General features: G+C 37.9%; 1 long non-coding RNA gene across 2 annotated transcripts; it reads left to right on the forward strand.

Annotated features, from left to right (window-relative positions):
- Nucleotides 1-6,654: 6,654 nt before the first annotated feature.
- LOC139364335 (uncharacterized) lies at nt 6,655-16,166 on the forward strand. 2 transcript variants are annotated; one of them, XR_011625993.1, is made up of 4 exons: nt 6,655-9,205; nt 10,473-11,321; nt 12,601-12,904; nt 15,568-16,160. It is a non-coding gene; the product is annotated as an uncharacterized lncRNA (long non-coding RNA). The 2 variants fall into 2 exon arrangements; XR_011625992.1 differs by having other exon boundaries at nt 12,601-16,166.
- Nucleotides 16,167-16,619: the final 453 nt, after the last annotated feature.

The raw sequence follows: 16,619 nt of genomic DNA on the forward strand, positions 1-16,619 counted from the left end.
CATCAACTAATGAGCAAAATAACCAGTTAATATCATAATGACAGGATCAAGTTCACACATAACAATATTAACCTTAAATATAAATGAACTAAATGGTCCAATTAAAAGACACAGACTGGCAAATTATAAAGAGTCAAGACCCATCTGTTTGCTGTATTCAGGAGACCCATCTCTCATGCAGAGACACACATAGGCTCAAAATAAAGGAATGGAGGAAGATCTACCAAGCAAATGGAGAACAAAAAAAAGCAGGGGTTGCAATCCTAGTCTCTGATAAAACAGACTTTAAACCATCAAAGATCAAAAGAGACAAAGAAGGCCATTACATAATGGTAAAGGGATCAATTCAACAGGAAGAGCTAACTATCCTAAATATATATGCACCCAATACAGGAGTACCCAGATTCATAAAGCAAGTCCTTAGAGACTTACAAAGAGACTTAGAATACTATACAATAATAATGGAAGACTTCAACACCCCACTGTCAACATTAGACAGATCAACGAGACAGAAAGTTAACAAGGATATCCAGGGATTGAACTCAACTCTGCATCAAGCAGACCTAATAGACATCTACAGAACTCTCCACCCCAAATCAACAGAATATACATTCTTCTCAGCACCACATCACACTTATTCCAAAATGGACCACATAATTGGAAGTAAAGCACTCCTCAGCAAATGTACAAGAACAGAAATTATAACAACTGGTTCTCAGACCACAGTGCAATCAAACTAGAACTCAGGACTAAGAAACTCAATCAAAACCACTCAACTACATGGAAACTGAACAACCTGCTCCTGAATGACTACTGGGTACATAACGAAATAAAGGCAGAAATAAAGATGTTCTTTGAAACCAATGAGAACAAAAATACAACATACCAGAATCTCTGGGACACATTTAAAGCAGTGTGTAGAGGGAAATTTATAGCACTAAATACCCACAAGAGAAAGTTGGAAAGATCTAAAATTGACACTCTAACATCACAATTAAAAGAACTAGAGAAGCAAGAGCAAACACATTCAAAAGCTAGCAGAAGGCAAGAAATAACTAAAATCAGTGCAGAACTAAAGGAAATAGAGACACAAAAAAACCTCCAAAAAAATCAATGAATCCAGGAGTTGGTTTTTTGAAAAGATCAAAAAAATTAATAGACCACTAGCAAGACTAATAAAGAAGAAAAGAGAGAAGAATCAAATAGATGCAATAAAAAATGATAAAGAGGATATCACCACCGACCCCACAGAAATACAAACTACCATCAGAGAATACTATAAACACCTCTATGCAAATAAACTAGAAAATCTAGAAGAAATGGATAATTTCCTGGACACTTACACTCTCCCAAGACTAAACCAGGAAAAAGTTGAATCCCTGAATAGACCAATAGCAGGCTCTGAAATTGAGGCAATAATTAATAGCCTACCAACCAAAAAAAAGTCCAGGACCAGATGGATTCACAGCTGAATTCTACCAGAGGTACGAGGAAGAGCTGGTACCATTCCTTCTGAAACTATTCCAATCAATAGAAAAAGAGGGAATCCTCCCTAACTCATTTTATGAGGCCAACATCATCCTGATACCAAAGCCTGGCAGAGACACAACAAAAAAAGAGAATTCTAGACCAATATCCCTGACGAACATCGATGCAGAAATCCTCAATAAAATACTGGCAAACTGGATTCAGCAGCACATCAAAAAGCTTATCCACCATGATCAAGTGGGCTTCATCCATTGGATGCAAGGCTGGTTCAACATACGCAAATCAATAAACGTAATCCAGCATATAAACAGAACCAAAGACAAAAGCCACATGATTATCTCAATAGATGCAGAAAAGGCCTTTGACAAAATTCAACAGCCCTTCATGCTAAAAACTCTCAATAAACTATGTATTGATGGAACGTGTCTCAAAATAATAAGAGCTATTTATGACAAACCCACAGCCAATATCATACTGAATGGGCAGAAACTGGAAGCATTCCCTTTGAAAACTGGCACAAGACAGGGATGCCCTCTCTCACCACTCCTATTCAACATAGTGTTGGAAGTTCTGGCTAGGAAAATCAGGCAAGAGAAAGAAATCAAGGGTATTCAGTTAGGAAAAGAAGAAGTCAAATTGTCCGTGTTTGCAAATGACATGATCGTATATTTAGAAAACCCCATCATCTCAGCCCCAAATCTCCTTAAGCTGATAAGCAACTTCAGCAAAGTCTCAGGATACAAAATTAATGTGCAAAAATCACAAGCATTCTTATACACCAGTAACAGACAAACAGAGAGCCAAATCATGAATGAACTTCCATCCACAATTGCTTCAAAGAGAATAAAATACCTAGGAATACAACTCACAAGGGATATAAAGGACCTCTTCAAGGAGAACTACAAACCACTGCTCAGTGAAATAAAAGAGGACACAAACAAATGGAAGAACATACCATGCTCATGGATAGGAAGGATCAATATAGTGAAAATGGCCATACTGCCCAAGGTAATTTATAGATTCAATGCCATCCCCATCAAGCTACCAATGAGTTTCTTCACAGAATTGGAAAAAACTGCTTTAAAGTTGATATGGAACCAAAAAAAGAGCCCGCATTGCCAAGACAATCCTAAGTCTAAAGAACAAAGCTAGAGGCATCACGCTACCTGACTTCAAACCATGCTACAAGGCTACAGTAACCAAAACAGCATGGTACTGGTACCAAAACAGAGATATAGACCAATGGAACAGAACAGAGTCCTCAGAAATTATACCACACATCTACAGCCAGCTGATCTTTGACAAACCTGAGAAAAACAAGAAATGGGGAAAGGATTCCCTATTTAATAAATGGTGCTGGGAAAATTGGCTAGCCATAAGTAGAAAGCTGAAACTGGATCCTTTCCTTACTCCTTATACAAAAATTAATTCAAGATGGATTAGAGACTTAAATGTTAGACCTAATACCATAAAAACCCTAGAAGAAAACCTAGATAATACCATTCAGGACATAGGCATGGGCAAGGACTTCATGTCTAAAACACCAAAAGCAATGGCAACAAAAGCCAAAATTGACAAATGAGATCTAATTAAACTAAAGAGCTTCTGCACAGCAAAAGAAACTACCATCAGAGTGAACAGGCAACCTACAGAATGGGAGAAAATTTTTGCAATCTACTCATCTGACAAAGGGCTAATATCCAGAACCTACAAAGAACTCAAACAAATTTACAAGAAAAAAACAAACAACCCCACCAAAAAGTGGGCAAAGGATATGAACAGACATTTCTCAAAAGAAGACATGCATACAGCCAACAGGCACATGAAAAAATGCTTGTCATCACTGGCCATCAGAGAAATGCAAATCAAAACCACAATGAGATACCATCTCACACCAGTTAGAATGGCAATCATTAAAGTCAGGAAACAACAGGTGCTGGAGAGGATGTGGAGAAATAGGAACATTTTTACACTGTTGGTGGGACTGTAAACTAGTTCAACCATTATGGAAAACAGTATGACAATTCCTCAAGGATCTAGAACTAGAAGTATCATATGACCCAGCCATCCCATTACTGGGGATATATCCAAAGGATTATAAATCATGCTGCTATAAAGACACATGCACACGTATGTTTATTGCGGCACTATTCACAATAGCAAAGACTTGGAATCAACCCAAATGTCCATCAGTGACAGACTGGATTAAGAAAATGTGGCACATATACACCATGGAATACTATGCAGCCATAAAAAAGAATGAGTTTGTGTCCTTTGTAGGAACATGGATGCAGCTGGAAACCATCATTCTCAGCAAACTATCACAAGAACAGAAAACCAAATACTGCATATTCTCACTCATACGTGGGAACTGAACAATGAGATCACTTGGACTCGGGAAGGGGAACATCACACCCCGGGGCCTATTATGGGGAGTGGGGAGAGGGGAGGGATGGCACTGGGAGTTATACCTGATGTAAATGACGAGTTGATGGGTGCTGATGAGTTGATGGGTGCAGCACACCAACATGGCACAAGTATACATATGTAACAAATCTGCACGTTGTGCACATGTACCCTAGAACTTAAAGTATAATAATAAAAAAATAAAATAAAATAAAATAAATAAATAAAGGAAAAATTAATGATGGCATTTCCAATAAACTTTGAGAAACTAAAAAAAAAAAAAAAAAAAGAAGGAAGAAAAGAAAAGCACCCAAGATGAAAATACTCACTTTGATTTACAGGTTGCCACATTTTCAGAAACATTTCTGTACCACATAACAAAAGGAGCTTGCAGAAACACTCATGAAAATTGAAGAAAACAGTGAAAAAAGGAGTATTTTTTCTTTTAGTATCACATTTTAGCTGCAATGACATAGAAATTTTTGCTTATGTTGTGAACCCTATGGAAAGCTAGTTCAAAAGAATTTAATCATATCAGAAATTTGTCATTGAAAGTCATGAGTCCAAATGTCAGGAGAACTCTGCTTCTCAAGATTCCCAGGGACAAAAGAATGAAGGAAAAAGATGAACTAAGTCAGATATCTGTTTGTATTGATAATGTATTCTTTTTATTTATGCACGTCTCTTCAGTTATTCATTGTACTCAGTGTTAAATCCCATAATAGTTACGAGAGTGCCAATACCAACATTTGGTCCAGCCCTTGGGTCCCTGTCTTAGGATATCTTGCACTGTTATAACAGAATACAACAAACTGGGCAATTTATAAAGAACAGAAATTTATTTCTCATAGTCCTGGAGGCTGGGAAGTCTCCAAGATCAAGGTGCTGACATGTTTAGCTTCTGGTTCCAAGGTGGTGCCTTGTTGCTGTGTCCCCTGGAGAAGAGGAATACTGTCTCCTCAGGTGGAAGAAGGTGGAAGGGGGAAAATTCACTTCTGAAAGCCCTTTTTATAGTGGCATTAATGTATTCATGAGGGCAGAGCCCTCATGACCTAAACATCTCTCATTAGACCTCACCTCGCAACACTGTTGCATTGGGATTAAGTTTCCAACACATGTATTTTGGGGGTCATGTTCAGAATAGGAGTCCTATTCTGATGAGTCTGCTTCATATTCTCAAAAGACTACCACCTCTTCCAAGAGTCATTATTCTATACCACCAAGGGTCAGGTTTACCCCTGGAGATAACCTCAGGCTTGGGCTAACTCAGGAATCAAGACCTGACCTTCTTCTGCAGGAAAGCGATCTTCAGGATTTTTCCCTGGGGCTATATCCAAAGAAAAAGTCAAGTAATCACAACACAGAGATAAACCTATTAACAAAGTTTTCAGAAAAGGACAATGGTGGGAAACCAAGAAATGCCTATGTATTAGAGTTCTCCAGAGAAACAGAAACTTACACACACACACACACACACACACACACACACACACACACACACACAGATGCTCCTCAATTTACAATGGGGTTACATCCTTATAAACCCATTGTAAGTTGGAAATATAACAAGTTGAAAGTGCATTTAATACACCTAACCTACTGAAAATCATAGCTTTAGCCTAGTCTGCCTTAAACATGTTCAGAACACTTACATTAGCCTACTATTGGGCAGAATTATATAATGCAGAGCCTACTTTATGGTAAAGTGCTGAATATCTCATGTAATGTATTGAATACTGTACTGCAAGTGAAAAACAGAATGATATGGTTTCTAATTGGATGTGTATTGCTTTTGTGCCATTGTAAAGTCAAAATATTTTAAGTCAAACCATAGTAAGTTGGGGACTCTCTGTCTGTATGTATGTGTGTATGCATGTGTGGAGAGAGAGAGAGACAGAGACAGAGACAGAGAATCAGAGAGATTTATTTTAAAGGATTAGGATTAGCTCTTATGATTGTGGAGGCTGGCAAGTCCAAATCTGCTAAATAGGCAAGGAGGCTGGAGACCTAGGAAAGAACTGATGTAGCTGAATCCAAAGACAGTCTGTTTACAGAATTCCCTCTTCCTCAGAGTACCTCAGTCTGTTTTATCTTAAGGCCTTCAGCTGATTGGATGAGGCCCATCACATTATGAAGGATAATCTGTTTTACTCAGTGCCTACCAATTTAAATGTTAATCTTATCTAAAAAATACCTTCATAACAACATCCAGACTGGTATTTGACCAAACATCTGGGTGCCATGGCCCAGCCAACTTGACACTTGCAATTAATCACCACAGCATACTAGTTGTTTTACTTAAGCCCTTTAATTGCAAAGGACACTCTCATCCAGTTTGCAACTTATCCCAGAACCAAGGTAGTTCTCAGTTATGGTGAGTCTTTTGCCCACTTTCATAGCTAAAATATCCTCTCCTTCACAGTGAAAATGTCCATTTGGTAACAAGAGAGTAGTGGGGCAGAGATGCAGAGAGAATCAGATATGGAGTTCTCTTGTGCAGTGGCTCTCAACCACAGGAACATGTCGGAATACCTGTGGAACTTTATAAATATAGAGATATTGTGAGATTCTGTCTCCATGAATGAAAAAAAATAAAATAAGTTAGGCATGGTGGTACAAGCCTGGAGTACCAACTACTTGAAAGGCTGAGGCAGTAAAATATTTTGAGCCCAGGAGTTCAAGGCTGCAGTGAGCTATGGTCACATCACTGCACTCCAGCCTGACATTGTGAGAACCTGTCTCCAAAAAAAAAAAAAAAAAAAGAGGGTTGGGCACGGTGGCTCACACCTGTAATCCCAGCACTTTGGGAAGCCAAGGCAGGGGGATCACCTGAGGTCAGCAGTTCAAGTCCAGCCTCACCAACATGGCGAAACCCCATCTCTATTAAAAGTAAAAAAAATAGCTAGGCATGGTGGTGCATGCCTGTAATCCCAACGATTCGGGAGACAGACAGGAGAATTGCTTGAACCCAGGAGGCAGAGGTTGCAGTGAGCCAAGATCGAGCCACTGCACTCCAGTCAGGGTGACAGAGCAAGATTCTGTCTCAAAAAGAAAAAAAGAGAGAGAGAGAGATTCTCAGTCCCTTCCCTAAACTGAATCACAGTCACACCATATTTCCTGATGATGAACACCCAATTAGAAACAGGGTTATATTTAGATAGAAAAGACAGCTGATTCAGGGACTGAGAGAGATCTAATTAAAAGTATATTGTGGGTTGGGTGTGGTGGCTTACACCTGTAATCCCAGCTTTGGGAGGCCTAGATGGGAGGATTGCTTAAGGCCAGGAGGTCGAGACCAGCCTGGTCAACATAGCAAGACTCCATATCTATAAAAAAATTTTAAAAGTATATTTGTATCTTTAATTCAGAAAGAGTCACTGCACTTTTTGGGCTTTAATGGTGAAGAAGGTGATAAAATGTGTGAAGGGGTGCTGTCAAGCATTAATAATTCCAAAGAAAGAGAGTAATACATTGATAAGAAGAAAGCTGATATAAGAATGGCAGATAACAGCAGAAATTAAATACATTATGCACAGGATTCAAATCTAGATGGGTCTTTTACTATGTATGCCCAGATTTCTACTTTCTGGGATAACTCTCAACTATCAGTAATGAAGAATAGCTGAGCATGCATGATGTGAATGCTGCAGATGTTTACCACATTACAGGATGTAGATAGTATTACAATATCAGAAATGATAATATATCAATACATCTGTCAGGGGTGTGTGAACCAGAGCAACTCCATCTTGAATAGGAGCTGGGTAAAATAAGGCTGAGACCTATTGGGCTGCATTCCCAGACAGCTAAGGCATTCTAAGTCACAGGGTGAGATAGGAGGCCAGCACAAGATACAGGTCATAAAGACCTTGCTGATAAAACAGGTTGCAGTAAAGGAGCCAGTCAAAACCCACCAAAACCAAAATGGTGACGAGAGTGATCTCTGGTCTTCCTCACTGCTACACTCCCACCAGCACCATGACAGTTTACAAATGCCATGGCAACGTCAGGAAGTTACCCTTATATGGTCTAAAAAGGGGAGGCACGAATAATCCACCCCTTGTTTAGCATGTAATCAAGAAATGCCCATTAAAATGGGCTGTTCTGTCTATGGAGTAGCCATTCTTTTATTTCTTTACTTTCCTAATAAACTTGCTTTCACTTTATAGACTCACCCTGAATTCTTTCTTGTGTGAGATTCAATAACCCTCTCTTGGGATCTGGATTGGTACCCCTAACCTGTAACATCTTTTTGGTGATCACAAAGGGATTATAGTGCAGAAATCCACAACCCAAAGGCTAACTTTGGATATGTAACAGGGTTTGGTAATATATTTCTGGTGAACCATGGACGGGATGACACTGAGGAGACCCCCCCCCCACACAACCCAAAGGAAATAGAATACAGCACTGATTGGATGACTTTGGGTAAGTGGTGGGGTACCCATGCAAAGAATGGGATTGGGTTAGAGGCCCAACTTGGGGGAGATAGAGTCTCTCCTAAGACAGAGAGGGTTAGAGGCCCCTCTTAATAAAAGGCAAGGACACTTAACTAACCTTGGGTTAGAGGCCCAACTTAGTAGGGTGAGAGTCCCTTCCTAAGATTTACGGGGTTAGAGGCCCCTCTCGGTAAAGTCCCTTTTGGCTAAGAATGGATTTAGCACTATGGGATGTTAGCCACTATTCTCTTTGGATCAATCTGCCTTGCACTCTTCGCTGATGGTTGTGGGTGACAGGATTAGGCATGTACAGGATTGTGGGACACAGGGAGCTTTTTCCTCCATGAAAGAGGAAACTTAAGAGCTGATGAGACTGCTAAAAAAGATCCCTTTGCTACCGACAAGCTGCCGCCTGAACTTTTCAGTGTTGCTGCAGTGGATGAGTCTTTCTCTGACCTCTCTGAGTGCCTCACCTTCCCACCCTGCCCAGGCAATGCTTTCCTCTTTCTCTCCCTGTGCAAACTGGTTGAATGAATGGTAAAAATCACTCTTTATCTCCTGTAAAGTTTTTGTTAATGGGAAAAAGAATTTGTGAGGCTAGTCTTAAACTGTAGCCAATCTGGTCTGGTGTGCTTTGTGTGTCTTTCTGTATTGTTCTGTCATAAACAGGGGTAACTTAGGATAAAACACAGGCTTAGGACACTTGTAAGCCTGCTTTTCAAGACGACCCAGCAAACTGGTCAATCATGTCCTTGGGAGCTTCAACTTGTAACCATGTGGCCATGCTTTCTCTTTTCACAATGGCGGCCTAGGTTCAGGGTTCAATTCCCAGCTTAGGGGAATGAGCTCTTTATCTTCTTCTGTCTGCCTAGGTATTTATATGTATTATGTGTGTAATGTTTATATATTAAAAAGCTTTAATTAATTGGTTTAATAATAATAAGAGCTTAAATCAAATATTTTGTCAGAAAAGTAAAAGTATAATGCCTTTTAGTTCATGTGACTTAAGTAAACTTTGGGAAATAAAGACAATTTTAAAGATCATTGGTAAAATAAAAATATCTTCAAAAATGTAAACATTTGGTCTAAATTATGCAGGTCAGATATTAAGCTTGCTAAATGCTTTAAGGTCATAAACTGCTTCTTTGACTTTTGAAAATTATTCAATTTTCCTACCTTGTAGACATTAGATTCTAGATAAGGCCTGGAAACATGTGGAGTTAACCACGCCTCCTAACCTATGCTGGAGAGTCAGCTTTTATCTGCACTTCTGCCTGGTGTGTCCTAGGCTAGGCTCCACACCTGGTACATACATAATTTAAATTACTTACTTACCAAGGTTTTCACCAAACATAATAGTCGGTAAGAGTTATCACCATAACATGTAATTGAGACTACTGAAAAACAAGGCATGTAAGGAAAGTAGAATGTACTTTTGGTGAAAGATTATTAAAACTCATGGGAATGTGGATTCTTGCCTAAGTTTAGATGGTTAAAGAATTTTTTAAGTTAGATAGAATAAAGCTGAAGGTTTAAACAATTTGTGGAAGATTTGTGAAAAATTAATCTGGTAAAATAAATTCTGTGTGTGAACATATTGTCTAAAATTAAAGGGGGTATTATTCAGTTTTTCTGTAAACTGAACACTGGAATAAAAGCACAACAGGTTTTTCTTAGAGCACTAACTAATCTGCTCTTTAACAAAAAATTGTAAAGGGTTATAAAAGGTTTATGAGAATCTTACTTTGTAGTCAAACATTAAAATTGGGTAGATATGTCTATAAGGTTTTATTAAGAATTGGGTTTAACAGTAGTACACTCATGTAAAAGTGAAATTTGGCTTATTTCATATAAAAATCATACAGGAAGCATTGTCACATATGAAATGTTTGATGTTTGATTTTCTTTAGGCTGTTTTTGTATAAATATGTTATTGGAATGTGTTCCAAAATCATGGGAAACTCCTATAATTCTGATAGGACTTAGTTTACCTTATCAGTAATAATTATAATTGTTATATAAAATTTTGTATGCCGCAAAAGTAACCAAATTTCCTTATCAATTGTGGCTTTAATAGTGACTGTCCTAAGACTTTTTGTCATCCACAAACAATTTTTGTCTTGTTTTAATCCTCTTTAGAAAGTGGGTTATAATCAACTATAGAACTCTAGCAAGTGTTCTTGAATGCAGGTTTTTTTAATGACTTTGGAGATGGTGACATCAGAATTGAGAAAAAAACTTTTCAGGACTCTCATGGAGAACCGAAATGTTCATGAATATCAAGCCAAACAGGAGTTAACTAAATTAACTGAGCCAATAAAAAACTGAAGTAATCTTTTCAACTTTGCTTAAAATGTTGCTGATCCTTTGTTTTGTTTTTCAGAGTCAAGGAAACTTTTGAGCTATCTATAGCTTTTAGCAATTGAGTAAAGTATACTCCTATGAACAAAATTTGGAGCATATTTGTTTTACTCTAGCTGATTTCTCCAGAATTTGGAAAATATTTGTGAGTATTCTTCAGAGCTTGTTTGGAGGTTCTAGCGGGGAGCTACTCATATACCCTTGACCGAAGACCAGTGCTCCTCTCTTGGGGACAGTCGTCTTCTTCAACTGAGCACACAGTTGTGGGAGGGATGCACGTGGAGTGGTGAGGGAAAAAGGGGACACCCACGTAGCCAGCCAGATCAGCTGAATCAACCCTGACAATCAATGGGGTGACAGATGTTGCAGCCAGATTTGTGAGTATTCTTAATTTATGGCAATATAGTTGCCATAATTTGTGGTGATATAGTATGGCATAAATTCAATAAGAATCCGTTTTCTTTTGTAACAGAATACAATTGGAAAAATTGGTTATTTTACCAAGGCTTTAACTGGAATTGTGTGCTTTCCTTTAAGGAATTAGACTTATAGAGCCAATAAAAGCCCCTTGGAGAAGTGGCCTCATACCTTGCCTACACAGTCCCTGTACAGGGTTTCTGACCTGTGGTAAGTAAAGAATGTCACTTTCTCACATGTACAGAAGCCCCAAGTTATCTTGGGACCTCAAAAGGAGAGAAATTTACTTAACTCCTAGGTGTCTGAGGGTACAAACCCATGACAGGGCTCGGCTCTAAAAAAGTCTTATCTGAGATTCCTTCTATAGAACCAAGTTCCATCAAAGACAATTTAAGAAGAGATTATGTGAAAAATTATTTCTGCTGCACTTTATACAAATAATCAGGCCAAATATAATAAAGCAAATCAGTCTTACCGTGATTTGTCCTTAGTAAAAATGAGAAACTGGAGAGATAAATATTATGTTTCAAGAACTATGGTACACTTGTTATTAAATTCTAGTCTCATCAGTTGTTTTTAAGTTTGTTTCTGCAATTTAGACAGACTGCTTGTTCCTGTGAACCAAGCAGGGATCTCTGACTGCTGCTTAGAAGAAACAAGAGGGATGGGTAATATAAAAATCTAGATCAGCAGTCTAATTCTGGGAACACTGGAATCAGCTAGCGACCCCATATCAGCTTGGTTCCAAAAATTTCCCAGTTCATGGAAAGCCTCACAATTTAGTTTACTTGGGATAATTTTACTTATTTTGTTTTACTCTTGTGGAACATATTTCTGTTGTACTCTTTGTGTAGGAATGCAGGATAAGCTTACTGAATGTTTTCTTAATCTGAACATTTATTAATCTTTCATATAGCACCTTTTGTCAAAACTCAGTTATGAATGACCATCACCATACCAACACTTTCTGACTGAGTTCCTGTCTACCCTGAATGCAAGAGACCCTAATAGTTAGGTAGGAATATCATCACCCCTATTCAGCCTGAAGAAGTTACAAAAGATGAATCTTTGTCCCTCTGCAACCCTTAGGATTAACGGTTTTCTTATAGAAGGGAGAGGGGAACTGTCAGAGGCATGTGAACCAGAGCAACTCCATCTTGAACAGGAGCTGGGTAAAATAAGGCTAAGACCAACTGGGCTGCATTCCCAGACAGTTAAGGCATTCTAAGTCACAGGATGAGATAGGAGGTCAACACAAGATACAGGTACTAAAGACCTTGCTGATAAAACAGGTTGCATTGACTGCCTGTTGCATTCCTGCAAATGAACAATAACACAAAACTTTTATGTGTAAGAGATTTTCATGAAGATTGAGATAATACAAAGAGAATACTGCTCAAATGAGATCAGGCAACAAGTTAAAAAGGCATGTGAGAGATCACTCCTCTTAAGGTCCCGGGCTCCAATCCTTATCTTTCTTGCTCTTCAGGGCAAAACTCAAAATTCCCAACACTTTATCATACAAAGCAATTTTAGGTTCAGCCTTCACACTAGTCCAGGCTCTGAGCCTTCTGCCTTGCTCTCCTTTGGATAACTTGCTTTTGGAGAAGTCAGATGCCATGTCATGAGGACTCCTAAGCTACCCCATGTAGAAGTTCAAGTGGCAAGGAACTGAGGCTTCCTGCTCACAACAGCATCAACTTTTCAGCCTCTTGGAAGTGGCTTCTGCAGCCCTAATCAAGTCAACATCCTAACTGCAACCTCATGATAGACTGTAAACAAGAACTTCTCAGGTAAGTCTCTCCCAAATTCCTGATAATACATGTTTATTTTTTTTTCCCTAAATTTTGGGGTGATTTGCTATGCAGCAATATGTAACTAATAGACATACCTTAAAATTGCTGATTGCTAACTCTATTATTTGGGCTATCTTCAACTTTCTTCTTATTGTCAGTGGGTCATACTTTCATTTTGCCTGATAATAACATTGCTGTGTTAGTTTTCCTATGCTTAGCATTTTCAAGATATATCTTTTGCTTTCAACCTATCTGTACCTTTATATTGTCTTTTATAAACAGCGTATAGTTGGGTCTTGCTTTTTTAATCCATCTGACCATCTGTGTTTTTTAAATGAAGTGTATAATTCATGTACACTGAATGTAATGTAAACATAATTTGTTTCAAGTCCATTTTCTTGCTATTTGATTTTTATTTGTCTTCTCTGTTCTTTCCTCTGTTCCTGTCTCCTCTTGGGTCAGTCAAGTATTTTTTTTAATCAAAAATTACTTTATCAATAAATTTTATTATATTTTTCCATGTAATGAGAAATTTGCTGCCTTTTAAAACTCATTTATGAAAAATATTAATGAATATAACTATACAGCATTTTTGGTATTTTTCTAAAGAACTAGACCAGGGAAATGTATTACTTCTTTTGTAGTAATATACACTAAACAATAAACAAAGCTCAAATGGTAACTCACCTCATTCTTGCCAAATCATCTAATTATTTTCTCACCAAAAAATGGCAAAACAGCTTCACACACTTCAAAATGCAAAATTAACTTCATTTTTAATCCTTGTAGGTAGGCAAGTTAAGCCAGTAATTTTAAAAGCAATTTTATTGCTTTTGAGTGTAACCACTGAATGGGTTCTCCTTGCCCACTGCCTAGACTCAGCCAATTTATCAAGACAGGGGAATTGCAATAGAGAAAGTTAAATTCAAGCAGAGCTGGTGGTGTGTGAGACCAGAGTTTTATTATTACTCAAGTCAGTCTCCCCAAAATTTGGGGAATGGGGTTGGTAAGAATAACTTGGTGGCCATCCTGGCCAACATGGTGAAACCCTGTCTCTACTAAAAATACCAAAAAAAAAAAAAAAAAAAATTAGCCAGATGTGGTGGCACACGCCTGTAGTCCCAGCTACTCAGAAGGCTGAGGTAGGAGAATCGCTTGAACCCAGGAGGCAGAGGTTGCAGGGAGCCAAGATCACACCATTGCATCCAACCTGGGCGACAGAGGAAGACTCCGTCTCAAAAAAAAAAAAAAAAAAAAAAGTATAACTTGGTGAGTATGGGATTAGGAAGTGAGGAATGCTCATTGGTGGGGTCAGAGATGAAATCATTGGGGGTCGAAGAGAGTTTTTCTTGGTGTCTTCTCTTTCTGAGTGGGACTGCAGAATTGGTTGAGCCAAATTACCAGTCTGGGTGGCCTCGGCTGGTGCATCAGAATGCAGGATCTGCAAAATATCTCAAGAGCTGATCTCAAGTTGTACAACAGTGGTGTTATCCCCAGGAGCAATCTGGGGAGGTTCACATCATGTGGGCCACCGGCTGCTTGACTCCTAAACCATATTTCTAATCTTATGACTGATTTGTTAGTCCTACAAAGGCAGACTAGACCCCAAGAAAGAAGGAGGTTTGTTTCAGGAAAGGGCTGTTACAATTTTTGTTTCAAAGTTAAACTATAAACTAAGTTCCTCCCAAAATTAGTTCAGCCTATGACCAGGAGTGGACAAGAACAGTTTGGAGGCTAGAAGCAAGATGGAGTTGGTTGGGTCAGATCTCTTTCACTGTCATAATTTTCTCACTGTTACAATTTTTTTCATGAGGACAACAGTACAAACTTGTGGTATAGATAAATCATATTTTAGAGCAGCATAACTTTTGATGTTTTGACAAAAAGTATATGACCATAGTCTTCAAGCCTCATTAAAATGACAACTTTTTTTGTAAATAAAATGTTTCTTTGATCTAAAGTAGCATGAGATAAAAGTATCTTTTAAGAAAAGTTATAATCTTTATGTTTATTTCTTACATTATTAATATTTGTTTAAGAATATTTATGAGTAAAGTTACCTTTCCTATATCAAGTATTTTTTTAACTACTTGATTATATCTATTCTACTGGCTTTTTAGCTAAACCTTTTTCCTTTGTATTATATTTTTAGTGGTTGCTATAGAGATTACCATATGCAGTGTTTGCTTACTATTGTCCAACTTGGTTTAATATTATAACACTTAACAGGTATGTAATATAAGAACATTTCAACTGCATAATTTTATTGAACTCATAATCCTATCCTTTGTGCAGTTGCCATGTTATATTTTAGGTGTACATAAATTAAAAACCCCAACATACATGTCCCTTCTGGGAGTCCAATGGAAAACCCCTCTCCTGAGCATTAGATAACTTGAAATTTCTGCCACCACCCCCAGATGTTGTCATCTGTTGAGTCATTAGATTCTTGGTCTCCTCATGCATAGTTCCAGAAATAGCCAAGGATTTGAGGGAAATTTTGATACAGAAGCTTCCTCTCTGTAGCTTCCTACTTTCCACAACCTTCCTCTTCAATTTCCAGCTATGCTAGCAGCCCATGAAATCCAACCTCTGGCTTCTTAGCCCAGTAAAAATGTTGCTTTCAGCCATACAAAAGAATGCGATCATGTCTTTTGCAGAAACATGGATGGAGCTGGAGGCTATTATCCTTAGCAAACTAACGCAGAAACAGAAAACCAAATGCCTCATGTTCTCACTTATAAGTGGGAGCTAAATGATGAGAACTCATGAACACAAAGAAAGAAACAACAGACATTGGGGTCTACTTGAGAGTGGAGTATGGGAAGAAGGAGAGGAGCAGAAAAAATAACTATTGTGTATAGGACTTAATATATGGTTGATGAAATAATCTGTACAACAAAAGCCCAAGACACAAGTTTACCTATGTCACAAACTTGCCCATGTACTTCTGAACCCAAAATAAAAGTTTTTAAAAAAATGTTGCTTTTTGCTCAAGATCTATCCTTTGTGCACCACTGAACCCAGGAGTATTTTCAAAGGCAACACACACAAAAAAATGTGGACCTCACTTAGCATGAGACACTTCTTTCAAGGTTTGAATTTTCATTAGTTGCTACTTAGTTTTGGTCTCTCTCCAATGTCTTCAAACAATTGTATTAAATTGTACCTAAAGTTTATAGTTATAAATAGCAGGAAGGTGAGCTTGGTATAAGCTATTCTACCATAAATGGGAGCCAGAACATGATTTTGTTTCTTTATTTGAATATTTAACCTCATAGAAATTTATTCCACTCTATATTGTAAGATAAAACTCTAACTTTGTTTTTTAATAATTAACCAACTGTACCACATGATTTATTAATTCATCCTTTTAGATGTCACGTATATACACACATACACAGACACACACACTCTTCTGGGCTTTGTATTCTGTTGCATTGCTCTTCTTGACTCATTTTTGCACCATTACATGCGTCTCATGCCTTTCTGGAGATAGAACTTTGACCATTTTTCTAATACACCCAATGTACTCTTCCTCTTCTGGGTTCAGTTTCTAAATTTGTATTTCCATAAAATTATCCATTTCATGAAGATTTGTAAATGTATTAGCACAGATATTATCGCAATTTTCTCTTTTAGCTTAAAACTAAACAAAAACAAACCCCTCAAACCACCTATTTCTTGTAGCTCTGTGTAGTGGGATAATGTT

The sequence above is a fragment of the Macaca nemestrina genome, chromosome 7 (genome assembly GCF_043159975.1).
Source record: "Macaca nemestrina isolate mMacNem1 chromosome 7, mMacNem.hap1, whole genome shotgun sequence".
NCBI lineage: Eukaryota > Metazoa > Chordata > Mammalia > Primates > Cercopithecidae > Macaca > Macaca nemestrina.